General features: G+C 34.9%; 1 pseudogene; it reads right to left on the reverse strand.

The window, feature by feature from the left end:
- Positions 1–4,473: 4,473 nt before the first annotated feature.
- Positions 4,474–6,668, reverse strand: LOC102497239 (replication factor C subunit 3-like; annotated as a pseudogene).
- Between the last annotated feature and the right edge of the window lie 5,138 nt (positions 6,669–11,806).

Below are 11,806 nucleotides of genomic sequence, written 5' to 3' on the forward strand. Positions count from 1 at the left end.
GGCTTTCTATCTCTGTCTCTCTCTTGTCTTTCTGGCGAGTGCATACCCACTAGCAAAAAACAATACAAAAAAAAAAAAAAAATATATATATATATATCAGTACAAACTCATGGTTTTAAATATGTATATATTCAATTAGACAGATAATGACAAACACAGAGATGCATGTACATATATACACCTATTGTTTTCTAGCTCTGTCCACTAAGGACCTAGAAACAATAATAATGGATTGGCAATTAATGCATATAGCACTCGTATCTTGATTTCCAAATACAGTAGAAGACACCTGGATTTAGAAAAATGTCTGATTCTAGCACTAGAGCAGAGAAAGAATATGTTGTGTTACCAGCAGGTCAAGAAGTGATCAGTATAAGAAATGGGACCTTATCAAGGGTACAGGAACCAATTTGAAGGAGCTCCCAATGACTGTATCCAGAAAAATCTGAGCAACTACAGTGACAATATCTGACGATAACCCATAAAACAAAGTAATTGCCAAGGAGTTATATCAATAAAACACAAAATTTAAAAATGAAGGTGTAACTCTTCCTCTCTGTGAGATTCTAACTAATAAATGTAGAATGAATGACAAACATAGAATAGTACCATTTGGTGTACACTACGGTAATAATTATTGCTAGCAAGGATCATCAATGGATGCTAAATTAAATGCTAAATCGGATAATAAGAAGCAGGCTAATTGCACATATTTGAAGTTTTATTTTTAAAGTAAAAAATTATTATTTTTTGTTTACCCCACAGCTGAAATATCTGTAAAGCATTATCTTAGCCATGTGATCAAAGTTGGTATTGCCAGTAATGAGATCTATCAATATTGCATATTTCCTGATATGGTACATTGAGAAGGACACAAAATCACCTTTGTAGTATTCTTGACAAAAACACATTACCTGGATTTAATCCAGAATAAATAGCAGATAAACCTAAAGTTTTGAAATAACTCTCCCAATGTATAAAATCATGAAAGACAAAGAAAGGTAAGGGTTAGGGAACCTAAGGACACTAAGAAGACATGACAAAGGCAGTGTGGTTTACTGGATCACTAAAAAGATAGTAGTATAATTGGTGAAATTTGAATGAGCTTTGTGAATTAGTTAATATTTTAAAATTAATATTCTGTTTTTCATAATCATACTATGATTATTTAAAATGTCAACATTCAGATAAGCTGAATAAAAAGCATATAAGAACTATGTATGGTATTTTGGGAACACTTTTATGTCTGACATTATTTAAAATAAAACATTATTATGATAAAAACACGTTAAAGGATGTAACTTCCATACTAACACAAAATCTGATCTAAAAGTATGCATACATGTTGATTAAATGACTATTTCTGTTTGGGAATAATAAAGGACATTAATAGCACAGCTAAAATGTAAAATACATTCTTTAGTGTCATTTACCTTCTACTCTACAGGCAAAGCAGAATCTCAAACAGCTCTGGAAGAGCCAGCCAGTTCATTTAAGATTGCAGAGGCATTACGTAGATGACCATAACCTCCATTGTCTCACTTTTGTGTAAATGTGTACAATAAAGATATTTCAATCAGGCCATTAGTTCTTCATAAATGAGTTCATACATTTGGAATTGTTGATTTAGTTTATTTTCAGTGCTAAGCCCCACAGGATTATATTTGGGAGATGAGTAGTAGACAGAAAATTACAAATACATTTCTAGATGAAGTCCCACCTCTTGTCACTAGTACATAATATGTGGTTAGTTAAATAGGTTAGCATTGACAGCAGTGCCAAACTGTGTATTAGCTATTATTGTCATTGTCATTGTTATTATTATCATTAATGTCACTGCCCTTTCTTGCCTTTAACAGAAATAACTCAGAAGATGAGTTTTAGCTTTTCTTTAAGCTATTCAACCCTGAACTACTTAAATTTCAGGCACTAAGTGACATAATACAGGCAAGTGGAAAGGCACCATTGAATTATTCAAAAATTAAATTCTATAGCACTCAAGCATCAAAGCAGACCTGCTTAAATTGGCAGCTTTCAGTCCTTCTAGCTCTGTTGCTTGATGACCTTTGAGAAAGCAATGATCTTTAAGTCATCTTGTTCTGCTTCATGTTCTCCTTTGCGTTTGGCACATAAAATCATCCAAAATAATCACCACCCTTGAATGTCAATGCAGCTATGCTATTCTTTTGTATACACTTGGTTTGTTCCACAGAAGACAAAAAATAATCAAAGACAGTTTGGGCATTTAACTAAAGCACAAGAGATATTTATATTAAAAGCAGATTAAGCTATATCTCCAACTTGTCTTCAAGAGGCTAAATATCAGAATAAACTATGGAGCAGGCATTGTGAAATCCTTCAGAGACATTCTCAAAAAAATTTACATTATCATGTTTATAAAGAAGATAATTTCTCTAGTCAGAATGACTAACATTTCTATTTGCCATCCTGAGAATAAATTAGTCTGAATTTATTCCTGTGTAGAAATGACACAGAAGTTGGGAGACAGAAGGATAGTAAGATATAAAAGGCTTTTGAGATTTCAATAAATACTAATCTCAAGAAGACAGTAATTCTTTAACGATAATAAACATAAAATAAACACAAAAGTAAACATAAAATTCAGGACCTTTGTGCAGTTCAGTTTATTGAATAAGCAAGATTTATAGTATTTAAATCTCTATATTTTAAGGTTGCATTTCAAATACCTACATTTATAATCAGGGTAAGGTTTTTAATCTATTATTTGCTTTCTCTCAGCTCATTTTTCAATGTGACAAAAATGTAAAGGAAAAACTAATTTATGTCAGATTAATCTTAAAGAAGAGCTTTGAGAACAATGAAATAAATATAAAAATGACTTTAATATTCTGATCCACTTTATCTCATTTTGAATCATGAAAGAAAGTAATATTGTCAGTTGGAATTGAATAGGATCTCTGGAGAGAGCCGATGCCATACTTTGGGGAAACAGAAAGACTAGAAACTAAGAACTGTGTGTTTAGCTCACTAATAATTTCACTAATAATGACAGGGATATGGTACTCCATTCACCCATTAATTAAGCAGATATTTATTATTACTCTTGAAAAGTACTGGGGCAAATAGGAAAGGAAATTGAATAAAACTTATTTTCACAAAGTTTACTACAGGATTGGTTTAGCTGATTAAATATGCATAATACATCTGAGGGCAACTACAACAAAGCACAAAAAGTACAAAAAATAAAAGAAAAAATTCATACAGTAGATATGGGTTCTACATAGAAGGCCTTTCAGGGGAATTAGTCATTTTGTCTTTGCTAACATTAATCTTAGGATGTTATATACAGAGTTCTCTATTTCATTCTTCAAAATTTGTGAGAAAATTTTTAAAAATCCTTCTGCAAGTTTAATGCTTTGTTTTTGTCAGAATACTCAGCCTCTTGTTTTATTGTCACTTTTTTTTTGGTAGATATTAATCCAGGATTTGGGGCCTGACATTTTATAATCTTTGGAAACCACTTTAAGAAAAATAATGCAAAAATGAGAAACAATAGATATTTATTTATTTGTTTGAATATCTTTAGATTAAGAGATCATACTTATAATTTATTATTAAAACAGAAAATCATACTTTGTTTTTCTAAGAGAGATTTTTTGCTATTGGGCACATGTACTTACTGGAGAGACAAAAAGAGATAAATTGAAAAATCTCCCCCCAGAGAATGGCCATGCTGCCATCCCGTCCCCTCCACTCTTATCCCTGGATCTTGAGCATTTACACACGTGTGCCAGCACAAGTTTTAAGCCTCCAGGTCCAGGACTCGAATTGTAGTTGGCCATGTGGAAGTCAAGCAACTTAAACACTGTGTCACTTGTTGGCCCCATCATAAAATTTTTAAAAGTCCAAAAAATAATTAAACATAATGTGCATTCAACACAGCAACTCTGAAAAAATTTTAATTTCACTCCCTCAATAGAAATGTATATTAATGAGACGTTAATCCTAAAATTATGACTTTATACAACTAATGAATATAGTACATTTAAATAGCATCTGAGTCTGTGTGTCTCTAGTCTTCTTTTTCTCCACCTACTACATATATCTGGCACCAGTTGTCATAGCTCAGACATAAATCATAATGTGACCTCTGACCCAGAGGTTTCATGTCATGACACAGAGCAAGCATGCGAGGGGAATTAGGAAGTCCCTGAAGGCCATTCTTACTTTGGCATGTCTGACCATAACTTTTGCATACATAGGGGCATGTCATTTATTATGTTGTCCCTCAGCTCCAAAATAACCCTTCATTGCCTGTTCTGTAAAAATGAATCTGGGTCCTTTACATATGATTTCTTTGCCAAATGTTAAGTGAAAAGTGTTACTTTTTTTAAAAAGTAAAGGTAAATTCATTTTGTCCACGACTTTTTCAATATAGATTGTACCTAAATGCTGATACTGACAAATGCTTGGAAGAATTACCAATAGAAATTAGAACATCATGCCTTCCAATTAATCCTCCATGAACTTCTTTTATAAAGTACCATAAATTTGGCCATGAATGCTTCCAAGTGATAAGTGACTTTGCTTCCCGCTGTAGATGATGTTCATAATAAGTTGCCATCTGGGCCACTTCCCCTTTCTGTTTATCACAGTTATGTAAAAGTTCTTAGAGAAGGCCCTTTATTATTATCTTAGGAGGAATGCACTGAGTGAGAAGCTCATTGAGTCTTCTAAGAACTTAAAGACTTTGTGGAGCGTGCTGATTGTAAGACATCTGCAGTCTTCCTCAGATACACCTCCACATGTACTTACTGGAGAGACAAAAAGAGATAAATTGAAAAATCTCCCCCCAGAGAATGGCCATGCTGCCATCCCGTCCCCTCCACTCTTATCCCTGGATCTTGAGCATTTACACACGTGTGCCAGCACAAGTTTTAAGCCTCCAGGTCCAGGACTCGAATTGTAGTTGGCCATGTGGAAGTCAAGCAACTTAAACACTGTGTCACTTGTTGGCCCCATCATAAAATTTTTAAAAGTCCAAAAAATAATTAAACATAATGTGCATTCAACACAGCAACTCTGAAAAAATTTTAATTTCACTCCCTCAATAGAAATGTATATTAATGAGACGTTAATCCTAAAATTATGACTTTATACAACTAATGAATATAGTACATTTAAATAGCATCTGAGTCTGTGTGTCTCTAGTCTTCTTTTTCTCCACCTACTACATATATCTGGCACCAGTTGTCATAGCTCAGACATAAATCATAATGTGACCTCTGACCCAGAGGTTTCATGTCATGACACAGAGCAAGCATGCGAGGGGAATTAGGAAGTCCCTGAAGGCCATTCTTACTTTGGCATGTCTGACCATAACTTTTGCATACATAGGGGCATGTCATTTATTATGTTGTCCCTCAGCTCCAAAATAACCCTTCATTGCCTGTTCTGTAAAAATGAATCTGGGTCCTTTACATATGATTTCTTTGCCAAATGTTAAGTGAAAAGTGTTACTTTTTTTAAAAAGTAAAGGTAAATTCATTTTGTCCACGACTTTTTCAATATAGATTGTACCTAAATGCTGATACTGACAAATGCTTGGAAGAATTACCAATAGAAATTAGAACATCATGCCTTCCAATTAATCCTCCATGAACTTCTTTTATAAAGTACCATAAATTTGGCCATGAATGCTTCCAAGTGATAAGTGACTTTGCTTCCCGCTGTAGATGATGTTCATAATAAGTTGCCATCTGGGCCACTTCCCCTTTCTGTTTATCACAGTTATGTAAAAGTTCTTAGAGAAGGCCCTTTATTATTATCTTAGGAGGAATGCACTGAGTGAGAAGCTCATTGAGTCTTCTAAGAACTTAAAGACTTTGTGGAGCGTGCTGATTGTAAGACATCTGCAGTCTTCCTCAGATACACCTCCTAGACTGTCTCAGGAATGTCTTGATCTACAGTAAAAGGGTATTGCTGTGCTCTGCAGGGTTCACACATGAGTAGGGCTTTTCTGAGATTTCTCTAGGACTTTTCTGCAAATCTGTGAGCCAACTGCTAGAAGAGTCAGATATTTCTTCTAGTACACAGTAGATAATACATGGCAAATGTCGTCAATGCTGGGAACAGGCACACGAACTGCCCATCACCTCCTGTGAATAGGTGGTATCACTTTAGATGTAGAATTGCAGCACAAGGTCAACCTGCAGGTAGATGCACTTTTCCACAGTTCTCTGCAAGCTTTGCTGAGCATCCTTGGTGGGTTGGTCAACTTCTGTCAATAATACCACTTTAAAATTTCTCTGAGAGTTTGTTTCAAGTGGCCGTGATTGTGCCAGTGTTCTCATCTCCTGACTTAACCACTTGGGCACTATTTCCAGCATCACTGGGATTAACTTCAAGGAGGTAATTACTTGCAAGAGTGCTGATTTCAATTTTTTTTTTTTTAGATAAAATCATGATGAATTCATGAACAATTCTCAGTTTTTCTACTCCAACTCCATAAAGTGTACATAGAATACACATAATTCTTTTTCTTTCTTCCAGCACTTGAAGTCCCATCCACTAACAGGTGAGGAAACTTAACATATTGCACCAGCTTGCACATTAAGTTTCCTGCTCCTTTGATAGTCCAGTTGCCCCAAGGAGCAAGGCTGGTGGTTGTCCACCCAGAGGCTCATGGTAGCCTGATTTCCTGGGATCTCAAGCTTAAAAGTCTTATGAGCATTTCTTCTGCCTAAAGACAAGTTCAATGTTAAGATTTTTAAAGTAGAAGGTGCTGGTTAGATATTGCAAAAGGGAAAAGGTTTTATTTCTCTCTCTAGCAAGTAAGTGCACATGCTCTATGACAAAAACAAACAAACAAACAAAACAACAACAAACAAGCAAATGAACACAAAGGGCCAGATAGTAAATATTTTCAGCTTTTCAAAGAGACAAAATTTGCAATATTACATAGATACTTATATTGCTAGAAAAGAAAAAATTCTCTATAAATTCTTACTGATAAAATTCAAAATATAGTAATTGAATGTACTTTCTGTAATGTAGGTCTATTTATGAGAATAACATTTTACTTAACTGAAGTTCTGTGACAGCATTCCCCTTCATCAAAATATATCACTGTTTCAGCCTGGTGGTGCAGTCAGTAGCAAACTGAACTGCAATGCTGGAAACCACATGGCCAGCAGGGGATATGAATCTCTGAGTAGGCTTGAAAACTTTCTGGGCAAGTGTGTACATGCCCAGGCCCCTAAAAAGCAGGAGGGTTAGGGTTAGGGATAATTGGCATGATGGAGACCTATACAGAGGACTTCTCTCTCTGTCACTGTCTTTGTAAAAGGCAAGGCAATGGGCCAGCAGGTGGCATGGTGACTGGACTCCCAGATGGGAGACTCTCTAGATGGGGACTTCTCTCTCTGTCACTGTCTCTATCTCTTTATCTCTCATGTGCATGCCTGCACTATCACTAATTTTAAAAATCCATTGCAAATAGTCATTTGTTAATATAATTTGTAACAATATTTTACATATATCATCTTTAAAATACCTATTAAATAGATTCTGCCAAATACTGACTAATAAATCCAAAAATAAAGTATTTTAATTGAACATATCCATCTCTTGGAAGGTATTTATTGAATTCCATTTGATTTTGTTCTTGACACTACAGTATCATTTTATTGCAGATTATTACTTCCAATTGAAAGTTGGAAGGTCCTCAATTATATAATTACAATAAGTTTTAAATGTAAAAATTTTCTTTGTACATACATTCAGGTATGAAAACCTAACACTGCCTTAGTTTGACTTTGGAAAATCTGTCTGATCCAAAATTGTGTGTGAATGAAGATCTCATTTGTTGTGTTAACTTTAGATAGAACATACAGTATAAAAAATAGCCTGGCATTAGTTCTGATTTAAACAATGTCAATTACTGTTGAAATGGCTTTACTGCAGTACACGTTTCACATTTAAGTACTGTTTGGCCTTGTAGGTCTAGGATGAACTCAGTATGAAATATTATTAAATTCGAAGAAGTGAAGTCAGTGCTATTTAGGGTCCAATAATAGTGGCTGAGGGCAGATGTACCTTTCCAGAAAAATTTCAGCATCAGCCCTGAGCTCCAAATAATGTAATGTAATGTAAAGTTTTACAAGTGCTAAGCCATTGAACTACTCTATGATAGGCAGGCTCTTCAGCTTCTGTTTCAGATAAAAATTCACAAAACTGAGAATGCCTGAGTCCAGGAGCAGGAGGGAAGTTTACTATTGATACTACTGATTCAATAAAACATCATAGATTCTAGTATTTTGCTTAAATTCTTGACGGTAAATAATAAAGCAGGCAATGATATGCTTTAAACCTCTTACATACTCACAAATTTTGCGAATTTGTCCAAATAAGCTTTGAATGTATTTCCTGCTTCACGTGTGTTTTTACTACACTGTCAATTATACTAGCAGACTCCATTTCAGGTTGTACTGAATTAGTGTTTTTTTGACCTTTTAAAAATATCCTCACCACCCCTTGTTCCATGCAAACCATTTTTAGAGGTTATTTCTTCCATCGCTTAAAATTGACATTAACTGATCAAAGAAACAACAACCAATGAGTGTCAGCAGCATCTATGATTCACCAAGAACAAAGAAAAATCACTCAAAGTCTAAAAACATTTCTTCAGCTGCTGCAATCTAATATGGTTTGAAAACTCATCGTTGATAAGTGGCTTCTCTTCTTTAGTTGACAAATGAGACTATTTGAAATTCATTATGGTTGTAACCCATTCTCACTTATTATTTTTGTGAAGAAATTTTGCTGTGTTGAGATACACTATTTAAATTTTCTAATTTTTTTAAAAAAATTTAAAAAAGTTTTTGCTATAGGGCATGTGCATTTGCCTGAAAGACAGAGTCAGAAAGAGAGAGATCACCCCCAAGGAGGATGGCCATGCCTCAATCCCTTCTCCATTCTCCTCTTGGGATCTTGGGCACACACGCATATGTGCCTGGTGTGAGTTTAAGCTACCCAGTTTGGACCCCAAGCATGGTGGACTACGTGAGAGTCCAGAGATGTAAACATTACCCTCTCTGCTGGCCCCTAAATTTTCTAATTTCTTTAACATTATCTTTCTTTAAGTAGGGGACATTGTGAAAGTACTTAGTCTGTTAATGTTCACATGTATTTTCTAAACATAGGTATAGTGTTGTTGCATAATAAAAACAATTTTTTGCTATGAAATTCAATATGAAATAATCTGTATTCAGCTAAGCCTTAAAAGTTATAACATTTAGACTAATCCGTGGCATGGTGGTTAAGTCAGTTGACTCCCACATGGCTGACTGCATAATTTGAGGCTCGGTCTCACTGGGTTGAAAAACATACTGGATGTATGTATGCACATGCCCAAAATCCTGAGAGGAGAACAGAGAAAGGATTTCAGTGTTAACACTTCTATTTATCATTTATATCTAATATTTCCTTGGGGTTTGGGGGCTACTTTCTCATTTTCCCTCTTTCTTTTTCTCTATCTCTCTACAGCAAATACATGTACCCTATAGCAAGTTAAACAACATTTGAAGTCTACTTTTATTTTCCTTTTTTTTCTTTTAATTTGGATTTTAGGCATTAGTAATTAAAAAAAAAATTAATTAAGGAATGACTCTATGGCCTGGTGGTTAAGACAGCCAGATCCTACATGGCCACCCAAGCTATATGAGTCCAAGATCCAGCAGCTTGAGAAACATGCCAGGTATCTGTGTGTGCATGCCCAAAATTCAGGAAAGAGATAGAGATGGAGGAGAAGGGATTGCAACACAAGGTTCCCCATGGAGGACGCTTTTTCCTCTCCTTTTCTCTCTCTTTCTGTCTCTCTCCTGCGAGTACACATGCCCTCTAGCAAAAACAAAACCAAACCAAATAAAATGAAATAAAAAATTAATGTTGTACTATGGCAACTTATGCAATGAGGAATGTTGGCAAGTTACAACTGTGTTACTACAATTGATAGCATGCCAGGCATCAGTCAGGGTGAAGCAAATGGAGTGCCAGGTAGATACCTTTTCCTTCACAGCTATCGAACTTCTCTGCTGGCATAGTATAAAACAGCCGTAGACAATACATGAATGAATGAGAGTGGCAGCTTTCCAATAATCCAGGATTTTTGCTCACTAGAAGTTGAATTTCGTATGTTTCATGTGTCATAAAGTATCATTCTCCTTTTGATATTTTCAACCATTTTAAAATGCAAAAGCCATTTGGGGCTCACATGCTACAAGAAATAACTAGCAGACCATGCTCAGTCCACAGGTCCTATGGTACCCACATTTTATTTCTGAGTTAGAAAACAAATTCCAGGTTTTTGATGCTTCTAAAAGACAGAATTAAAACTTACAAATATTAAAAGGTAGATAGTGAAGTTTGGGGGGGCGAGGAAAGTCAAATTAACAACCAAAGAAACTCAATAGTATTACATACCATGTTGGTTTTTACTGTTTGCTATGTCTTGGTGTTTTGTTGTTAATTTATCCACATCAGAGTCTGCTGAGCTTTCAAGTCTATGGATCAATAATTTTGAAATTCTTGAGGAGTTTGGAACATTCTCAGGCTTGAGAAAACTTGGTTTTGTTTCTTGTCTCCCTTTTTGTAACTGTAACAATACATTTTATACTGCATCATTGAATATGTATATTATTACCTAATATTGCCAAATATAAGCCTATCCAATAAATTCTTAATATTTAATTTACCACTTTTTATCTCTAACATTTGTATTTTGTTATTTTTAAAACTTTTCACACAAATGCTAAAATTCCCCACTTGCCCCTATTTTTTATATTCTATTTAAAATGGTTATTATAATTTTTAAGAATTATTTAATTTTATTTATTATTATTATTTTAATTTGCTATAGGGCACCTTAACCACCACATCACCTACTGGCTCCTATTACAATTATTTTAAAGTCCTTGTCAAATAATTTCATTATCTGAGAGATATCTGAGTTTGTTTCTTTTCACAAATTTGTGTCCCATTTCTTTGCTTCTTAATGCACTTTATAGTTTTTGGTTTTATGCAGCATGCTACGTGTATAAAAGAAAAACATAGAGACTGAATAAATAACACTGAAAAAAAAAACAGGAAAATGTACATTCATCCTGTTGTGACATTACTAGTATAGGCACTAAATTAACTTAAACTATAACTTAACTGGGCAGGGATTTGTTGAAATATTAATTGGACTCAATTCATCACTATTTCTAATATTTTGGGTGAAAGTCAAAATGGGTCTTTGATTAAGAAATAGATTCAGACCAGCAGGTGGTATGGTTAAGGTGCTGAATTCCCACATGGTTAACCATGGTTCATCCCAGATCCCATGTCTTGAAACTTACGCTGGGGTGTATGTATGTGTGTGTCCAAACTCCTGAAAGGAGAATTTAAGAGAAGGGACTGTGGCATGGCCGTCTTCCCTGGGAGTGATTTCTCACTTTCTCTATATCTTTCTCTGTGTCTCCAGTGAGTGCATGTGCCCTGTAGGGGAAAAATAAATATCTCTTTTTGGTCCACAGGAAGAGTTTCAGACTGCATCTGAATATTAGCCCATTCCTCTTCCTATCCTTTTGTCTTTTGTAACCATTGCTAGGTATGGTAGTGAATATTTTTCTTTATTACCCGATTTCTATTCATTTGGAACCTATCTTGCTGACCATGCTAGGGCCCTGTCTTAATCCACTGCCTACTTCCTCCAAGGTGCTGGAGTTTTCTTGAAGTCCAGTTTCTCATGAATAAGATACAAAAGCTCACTAAGACATTATTT

The sequence above is a fragment of the Tupaia chinensis genome, unplaced genomic scaffold, assembly GCF_000334495.1.
Source record: "Tupaia chinensis unplaced genomic scaffold, TupChi_1.0 Scaffold143687_1, whole genome shotgun sequence".
In the NCBI taxonomy this organism is placed as follows: Eukaryota; Metazoa; Chordata; class Mammalia; order Scandentia; family Tupaiidae; genus Tupaia; species Tupaia belangeri.